This window comes from Anser brachyrhynchus (genome assembly GCF_964034855.1).
Source record: "Anser brachyrhynchus genome assembly, chromosome: 1".
NCBI lineage: Eukaryota > Metazoa > Chordata > Aves > Anseriformes > Anatidae > Anser > Anser brachyrhynchus.
In genome coordinates this window covers 154778872-154788133 of record NC_137694.1, presented here as the reverse complement: position 1 = coordinate 154788133, position 9262 = coordinate 154778872, and positions in this window count along the sequence as shown.

Sequence of the window (9262 nt, the reverse complement as noted above, 5' to 3'; positions counted from 1 at the left end):
CTGGAAAAAAGCAAAGGTCACTCTTGTCTTCCAAAAGGCAAGAAAGAGAATCTGGGGAACTGCATGTCAGTCAACCTCACCACGATCCCCAGGAAGGTGATGGAACAACTAATCCTGGAAACCATTTCCAAATATATTAAAGACAGGAAGGTGATTGGGAATAGTCAGCATGGGTTTATGAAAGGGAAGCCATGCCTGATCAACCTGATAGTCTTCTCTGATGAGTTGATCGGCTTGGTAGACAAGGGGAGAACTGTGGATATTGTTTATCTAGACTTTAGCAAGGTTTTTAAATGTTGCTAAACACACTCATTGACAAAGTGATGAAGTATGGACTATTTTGTGTGGAAGTATTGTATTTTGGGGTGCATCAAACATAGCATTGCTAGCTGGTTGAGGGAAGTGATTGTTCTGCTCTGTTCTGTTCCGGTGTGGCCTCACCTCAAGTACTGTGTGCAGTTTTTGGTGCTACAATATAAGAAAGACATAAAACAATTAGAGAGCATCCAAAGGAGGGTTGCAAAGGTGGTGAAGGGTCTAGAGGGGAAGACATACGAGGAGCAGATGAAGTCATTTAGTTTGTTCAGCGCAGAGCAGAGCAGGCCGAGGGGAGGCCTCATGGCGGCCTGCAGCTCCCTCACGAGGGGAGCGGAGGGGCAGGCGCTGAGCTCTGCTCTCTGGGGACAGCGACAGGACCCGAGGGAACGGCATGGAGCTGGGACAGGGGAGGGTCAGGGAGGAGTTAGGAAAAAAGTTCTTCACCCAGAGGGTGGTTGGGCACTGGAACAGGCTCTGCAGGGAAGTGGCCATGGCACTGAGTCTGCCGGAGTTCATGTGTTTGGACAAAGCTCTCAGACATATTGTTTGATTCTTGAGTCATCCTGTGTGGAGCCAGAAGTTGGATTTGATGATCCTTTTGGTCCCTTCAAACTCAGGATATTCTATGATTCTATTGTTAGGTAAATGTCAATAAGGTGGCCTGAAATGTGGCTTAAATGCTGGCCTCAGCAGCACAAAGTCTGCCTCAAGGCCAGTAATGTACCACCACCAATATTGGAGCCAATACTGTTTAATGTCTTCATTAATGACCTGGATGGTACAACAGGGTGAAGCCTCAGCAGATGTGCAAATGATGGAAAATTTCGAGGACTGGTTATTAGATGTGATGGCTGTACTAGCATTCACAGAGATGCCAATAGGCTGGAGAAATGGGCAAACAGAAATCTCATGAAGTTCAACAAAAGCAAATGTAACATCCTCCACCTGGGAAGGAATCATACTATTCACCAGTACAGGCTGTGGGTCAATTGGCAGGGAAGCAGCTTTGTAGAAAAGAACCTGATTGTCCTTGCAAACAACAAATCAGACACAAGGCAGCAATGTGTCCTTGCATCAAAGAAGGCCAGCATATCAAGTGAGGTGATCCTTCCCTTCTTTTCAGTACTGGTGAGATTATGAGATTGGAGCATTTATATGTGAGGAGTAGCTGGGAGAGCTGAAACTGCTCGTCCTGGAGAAGGGAAGGCTCAGGGCAGTTTTCATCAGTGTACATAAATACCTGAAGGGAAGGTGCGAAGAAGACAGGCACCACCTTTTCAGTCATGCCCAGTGACAGTACAAGAGGCAATGGGCACAAACTGAAGTAGAGGAAATTCCGTTTACACAAGAAAACATTAATTTCCTGTGAGGTTGATCAAACAGAGAAAAAGGTTGCCCAGGAAGGTTGTGGAGTCTTCATCCTTGTAGACATTCAAAACCTGACTGACAAGGTGCTGAGCAACCTCCTGGTGCTCTGAGGGGCATTGGTCTAGACCATTTCTGGAGGTCCCTTCCAACCTCAAACATTCTGTGATTCTGTGAACTGGGAAAATAAAAATTTTCACATGCTTACAGTTCTTTTAGGTCCTGTGTAAAAGAGAGACCAGTGAATGGAAAAAATAAGTAATGGTGTCTCCTCACTGAAAAATGGTGGAAATGCTGTAGCCTGTAGGTCTTTTACAAGTTGCCACGTACCATGACTTCTTATTCCACCAGTGCCATCTACTGTATATGAACTAGAAACAAACACCTCAGGAAAAATGATAATTTGCAGAAGTATGGCTTTTTGTGTATTTACTAAATCATCTCATTCTGACTGGAGGAATTGCAAAGAACAGATGCTAACTGATACAGCAGCACACACCCTACAGAGAGAATAATGTGACAGTCCTTGCTCTACTTGCTAAAATATATTTAAATTTAAAATGGCCTTGCATTTTTTCATTTCTGTGTGTTATAATGAACATTCATTTCACTGAATGATCCAACAGAAAAATTGGCTTTAGTTTTTACCCAAATTTCCTAAGGGCTTCAAAACAATAAACACTTTGGCTACACCTATTGGCATTTACTGCACAACAGGGATATGTTCCTCCCAGCCTGCTACACTGAGGAAGAAGAATATTATCACCTACATATCTCATTGTTACTTCTATTACAATTGCTCTCTTGTGATGCAATTCAGAAATGAGGCATTTTTCATTAATGTAGTTTGCCATGGAAACTCATACTTCTGCTGTGTCTACTGGTAGTACATGAGACTTTATTCTCAGACATCACTAGGTTTTCTGGCACTATATTCTTCTTTCATGTTCTTAGCTGCAAATATAACTAAAGCAATAGCACCCACATGTATGCATGTATGCATGTGTGTATGTACAGATATAATGTGTATGTATATGTGCAAGCATGCACTTGTTCATAGACATAAACACATATGTTCATGTAGAACTATATGGACAGAGGCAGGTTATGCTAAGACGATCCTCCAGCAGAGGCCTGCTCTAGAATTAAATTGCCTCACTGTCACCTCTTCATGACTCGTGGGGACCCTGATGTCACCTGCTGCCCCTTAGAAGGATCAGCAGAGCTCTCTCTCTGCAGCCTGGCATAAGTGCGCTGAAGAGTGAAGGTAGGGGGCATTTCTTAGGTGAACAGTATGTATGCAGAAAAATGCAGTTTTTATTTGAATGAAAATATTTGTGAAACTGAGGTTCTTTCTAAAATATTAAAATTATTGGTTCTGGTATTTACAAAGTGCTGTTTCAGTTGCTTATTCTAAAACCATGTTTCACTACTGCGTTTAACAAAATCTATTTTGACTAATAGAAGCAATGACATTACAAATATTCTAAAGAATGAAAGAAAACAAAATGCCTTGTTTGGGGTTGACTTTTTTTTTTTTTTTAATCCTACACCACTTGTTATGACTTCAGTGAGGAAAATTAGAAGATAATGCTTGGAATAGGCTTGAAATGCTTTTCTTTATGTTTCTTTTTCAAAACACACTCATTTGCCAAGTTCTTTTTTTTTTTTTTTTTTTAAGTTTGTACATAAAACTAAATTTTGAGTGAGTTTGACCTGGATACAGCTTGGTTAATATGAGCCTAATCTGATGTAACCTCAGCCTTAACAATGCTGTGGTTGGCACACAGGGTAACTAAGATGATTAATTGATTTTATTGATTATATTTCATTTTAGATAAGACCTTATGTTAATACGTTTTCTTCCACCTACACTGGGGAAATAGGTTAAATTAAAGCACACTCCTATCTAGTGATGCTTGGGCTATTTGTTCATAGGACACAGAAAATCAGTGACAGCTGGAAACTTAAACGTGGATGTCAGTGCAGTGTTTTAATGGCAAGTCTGTCCTTCTGATATAACAACTGATATCAGAAGTTATGTTTTAACTTTAACTTTAATTTCAAGTAAAATAGATATAAGAGACCTCCAAAGATATATTTTAATAGCTAATGCAAACAATCTGGGTGAATTTTTAAATATGTCTTTGCTGGTGTCATGAATTGGCTGGGACAGGGTTAATTTTCTTTGCAGGTGCTCACACAATGCTGTGTTCTGAATTTTTGATGAAAACTGTGGTGATAAGACACCGGTGGTTTCAGTTGTTGCAGAGCAGTGCTTGCACAGAGCCAAGGACTCTTCTGGTTCTTAGGCTGGGAGTGCACCAGGAGCTGGGAGGGGACACAGCCAGGACAGCTGGCCCAGGCTGGCCAGAGGGATGTCCCATACCATGTGGCATCATACTCAGCAATAAAAGCTGGGGTAAAAGTAGGAGGAAGAGGGGAACATTTAGAGTGATGCTGTTTGTCTTGCAATAAACCATTATGCGTGATGAGCCCTGCTTTCCTGGAAGTGGCTGAGCACCTGCCTGCCTATGGGAAGCAACGAATGGATTCCTTGTGTGGCTTTGCTTGCACATGTGGTTTTGCTTTACCTAGTAAACTGTCTTTATCTCAGCCCATGACTTCTCGTACTTCTACCTTTCCAATTTTCTCCTCCATTAACCTGGGGAGAGTGAGCAAGGGGCTGAGTGGTGCTTAGCTGCCTGCTGGGGCCAAACCACAACAACTGGTAGCAGACAAAGCTTTCCAATGGGTAGTTGAGACCTTTTAAAGAAGGTCTTTAAAAATATGACCCATCTATGATCTGATGGAAGAAACTGTTTGACATGGTTGACACTGACACCTGAAAATGACAACTTCAAATATAAATCTACTTAAATATTTAATTACTGACTGTTTCAACTATATTAATCAGGAAACATGCTTATCCTCTTACTCTTAAAGAGCTTAGAGATAAGTGAATATAACATTATTTATTTCAACATTTTAATCAATTGAATTCCAACTGCCAGGATGCAGCATGTTCTCTCTCTCCACTTTACACAAAATTCTGTAGAAGTCAGCATCCTCACTGTGGATCTGAGGTTCAAGCTTCCTCATGGCACGGAAACCTGGGCAATACAAGCTTGCCCAACTGGCTTGAAATATATTTGTTTACTTGTCTCTCCATTTTTTGATTTCGAAGAAGAGGAGCTGTATTTAGTTTCAGTTGGTGGAATGGTCTCTCACAGAAAGTCATGGTGTTTTTTCTTCTTTCTTGAATTCTTCTCTCCTTAAGGAACTTGCTATGCTTAATTTTGCTTTATTTTAAAATTCTTGTGCTGCCCTCTCTGACCCCAAATGGCCTCTGTGGTGTTTATTCACAATTCTTGTAGGTGAGAATTCTTACCATATAACCTGGAATATATGAATTTTTTCTTGCTCTTTCCCTTTGATTCCTGTAAGGCTCAGTCACCCTGGCGGTGGCTGAAGCCTATTCACACCTCTGTTCCAAAGCACATGTAAGGTAAGATATTTCCTTCATAGCTATGCTGATATCCTGTCGTCTTTGGATTCATAAAAGAAAGCTAACACTGCAGCTAAAAGGAGAGTAGGGAAAGAAGAGAAATTTAGGTTCTCAGATCTGATCAATTGAAATATATATTGCTACATGTAGGTATAAGATGATGAAAGTAATTCATTTTTCACAAATCTCTTTTTCTACCCCCTTTTACAGCCTGCATCTTAATCATTCTTGTAATTTCTTTTAATAAAATTATGGTATAAATGTATGACTTTTCACTGTTTCTTGTTTCTTTCAGAAAGCAGAAAACAGAAGAAAATGGTTTCCTAATGCTGTTTCCATTACTTCTATTTGCAAGGCAATTTCTTAGATGCACTTTTATCTATTCTAGTCTATCCCATATCTGGCTGGCAATGAATGAACACATTGAATGTAGTTATTGATCAATAACATCATGAACAATTCTAAATAACAGGTTTATTCATGTGTCTTGTCAGAGAAGAAATAATGCAATACATTTGACAAAGTAGATGATGGTGAAGAATCTAGTGTCTGTGAAAACTCTTTTCTATATAGGTACCCTGACAGAGGTTTGTGGATCAAAACCAAGGCTGTAACATGGATCTAACTATCGTGGTTTTGACAAGATGACCAGGGTCTTTATGTTAAGCCAAACTTTTTTCTTATGTAGAAAGGTTGTAATTATTTCAGGGAGCAAAGGATGAGCAAAACTTCAGGGTAAGAGACATGAAGAGGGCAGCAGGGAATTCCACTGCCTCTTCAGGCCAGTAGTCAAGTTGAAACACAGACATTATACGTACTGATTTATTTTTTTTCAGAAAGCCAGTAAACATGAAATGTTGAAGTACCATTCCACCCCCTTACAGATAATAAGGATCATAGCAGTTAGGTGAAGGAAAGGTCAAACAGGTTGCTTTGGTTCTCTACTGAAATTTTGTTCCAGTGTCTATGTCCTGCTTGGTGCCAACAATTGCTCAAGTATTTTGCTTAGACCCTGGTCCCTCCTAAGACTTTAGTTACTTTTAAAACAGCCTGAACCAAGGAGTGGTTTTAACTACAAAAATTTAAAAAAAAGCATATACAAACTTGAGGATGAAAATTAGTTGTAGGATTTTTCAAGCTTTATGTATATAAATTTTCATTTCAGATATGGCATTACAGAGATTAAAAAAAAAAAGCAAAGAAACTATTCACACTGGTCACTTGTCTCTTATTTATCAGACTTTCCAGAAGTGCATGAGCCTGAGTCTGTTTTTAATTTTCATGCCTTATATACATTTCCAGTAACTTGGTTGGCCTTTTAGCCTGAAGAGTTGTTTCAGGATTAATCCCCTCATCCTTATTTATGGCATAGTGTTCAGACCCTTTGTCCAGGTCTAGTTTACATCAGTGATGCTGCCTGTAGGAGCAAAAGCTATTATCTCAGTGAGCACTCCTGGGAAGAGAGCATACTGTCAGTTGATATGTAACAGATTGCAAATATATTCACAGAATTATCAGCAACTGTGTGAGATGTTTGACATGCTTTCCTAAATAGCTGCTCTTGTTATTGATCTTTATAACTTTTTGCCTAGGTCTATATGGCATCAACTGAACATGCAACATCTAGACTGGTTACAGAGATTGCTTCAAATTGGTACCTTGATTTTCACGGGAATACGTTTTCATCTCTCTAGAGAAAGGGGCTCATGATCTCAGCCATTTCAAGTCAAGCTATCAGGCTATTTCTCTGAATGTGGCTGTTATTAGCTCCATGTCAGTCTTTTTTTTTTTTTTTTTTTTTAAAGCTTTTTTTTGAAGCATAAAACAAATGAGTTTTCTAGACTGAGCAGATTTTTATGGACTTTTTAATAAGCACCAACTCTATTGTATAACTTTTATCAGAACCATCAAACAGTAAACAACAGCTCACAGCTTAATTGTTCTTTTTTAACTGCTCTGTGTATTTGGCTAAAAACAGCTTGGCTGTCTTTGAATCCACGAATTCTCTATGAAACAATGCAGCATAGTCCATAGTTTAAACAATGATCCAGATTTTCAAGAGTCAGTATGACAGCAGCTGAGGAAGCAATGAATGTTATTCTCCAAGGGTCATTTCCCTGACAGAAAACAGTCTTTTAGTTACACTACCAAATTTTATTTTATGTAGCTTTGTATGTATGGGACGCATTACCTTCCAAACAGATACTGTTTTGTGGGTTATAATCACTTCAGCCCCCCACAGAGGTAGGCTGATTTTAAGTAAACAGCAGCTGTCTATAAAATTTACTTTCTTCTCTTGGATTTTCTTTGGGTTTTTGTTGTTTTTTGTTGTTGAATCACTTGTGGTGCAAGAAAGTGGCCTTTTTGCATTTCAACCATTTTAAGTTTTTTGGGGATAAGTCTACCAAGACACTGTAAAAAAAGGGGGAATGGTAGTACCATGTAAACAACAAGCATACCTCTTAAGTTCCTGAGCTACAAAAATCTAACAGAGTACCTTATTTGAAGGAGGAAAAAAAGGAGGCAGGGAAAGAAGGAAAAGGTTGTGCTGTACACTGGTCTTTTTGCTAACTGGTCTTCCCATTTCCAGTGCAAGTTGTCTGAACTCATGGAGGAGCACTGGAACACTTGTAGGAAAAGTCCCAGCCATCTGGTCTGCCTAACATGGTCAAGTAATGTTTTTACAAGGGAAAATGCACTGAATGCAGGTTAGCATTAGGTAAATAAGGGTAGACAGAATTTGTCCTCAAGGTTACACCCTGCGTGGTGCTGTAGATACAGGACTTAGTTTCTTCTGTTGTAGCTGCTGTAGTTTATCAAATACACTTAGTTAGGGATTATGAAAACACCTCTACAGATATGAATTCAAGCCCTTGTTCCAATTTATTTTTAAAGTATTTCTGAGGGTACTTAGGTCCATTAACCTCTTTAGCACCTCTTGTAGGTAATTTGGATTGCCTTTTCTAATCTTGTTTCTTATTTTTGGGCAGCATAATCTGCTATTACAGCTTCTCTGAAAAGAGTCTGGACAAAGGCAGACTACCTTGGGACTGTCATGGGCTTGTGAAATGTGAGTGCTATAGCATTTTGTCTCAGTGTTTCAGTCTCTGTGGATTTATTTCTCAAGCCCATAGTACTTAGTGCATAACCTTTTCATATAATAGGTTCTGCTTTATGACAGAGCCGAACAATGACATATCTTGGAAAAATGCATAATACTCATAATGAATACATCTTTCATGATCATTAATTACCTGCTAAATTCTCAAGGGCCTAACTAAGAAAATACTTAACTGACTGGTAATGCAGTGGCCAGCATAAAATTCATTACTGCTTAAGCATAACACATTGATCTCCAGGGTATTCTGAGACTAGTGTATGTCTTAAACATGTTTTTCAAAGAAGCTACACAACGGTTTGGTGAGGCAATTAATTTACCATCTATGTTTCATCCAGAACAGAATGTTTTCATATCATTTCCTTGTAAATGGGAGTGAATAATTCAATCTTGTGTCTAATGCTACAATTTAATGGTCAAAACCAAACAAAAGCTCTGCAGCATGAGATACTTGTCTGTTTCTTTTAATGTTTAAATATCTTAGCATAATGCATCAAAATATATTATGAATAGATGGATGAAGAAATTAAGAAAACATACGGTCTGTTCTTCTGTACCTCATATTTATTGCCATGATTTATCTGATCTCCGTAAAGTGCTGGTTACTGCTGCTGAAAATATTAATTCTTCACAGAATGAAGCATTCAGCTGCTATCATAGCTCCAGGCAGTTCTTTCACATCTGAATGCTAGCAAGATGCATATGATTTATTTTCTGTATGAGAACACATACCAGAGTCCAGTTTTAAGAATCGTCTTTTAGCATACATTATATGGCACATTTCCTATTGAAACTTTGGCTTCTGCACTGAAGGACTATTTTTGTTATTTGTGACTTATCTAATGTCCTGCTGATTAATTCATGTTTTTTCCTATTTATGTTATAGATTTTAATTGCCAGTAGTTAGCTGGTAAGGTAAATCAGCATGCTAAAGAAGTCCTAGAAGTGTAGCT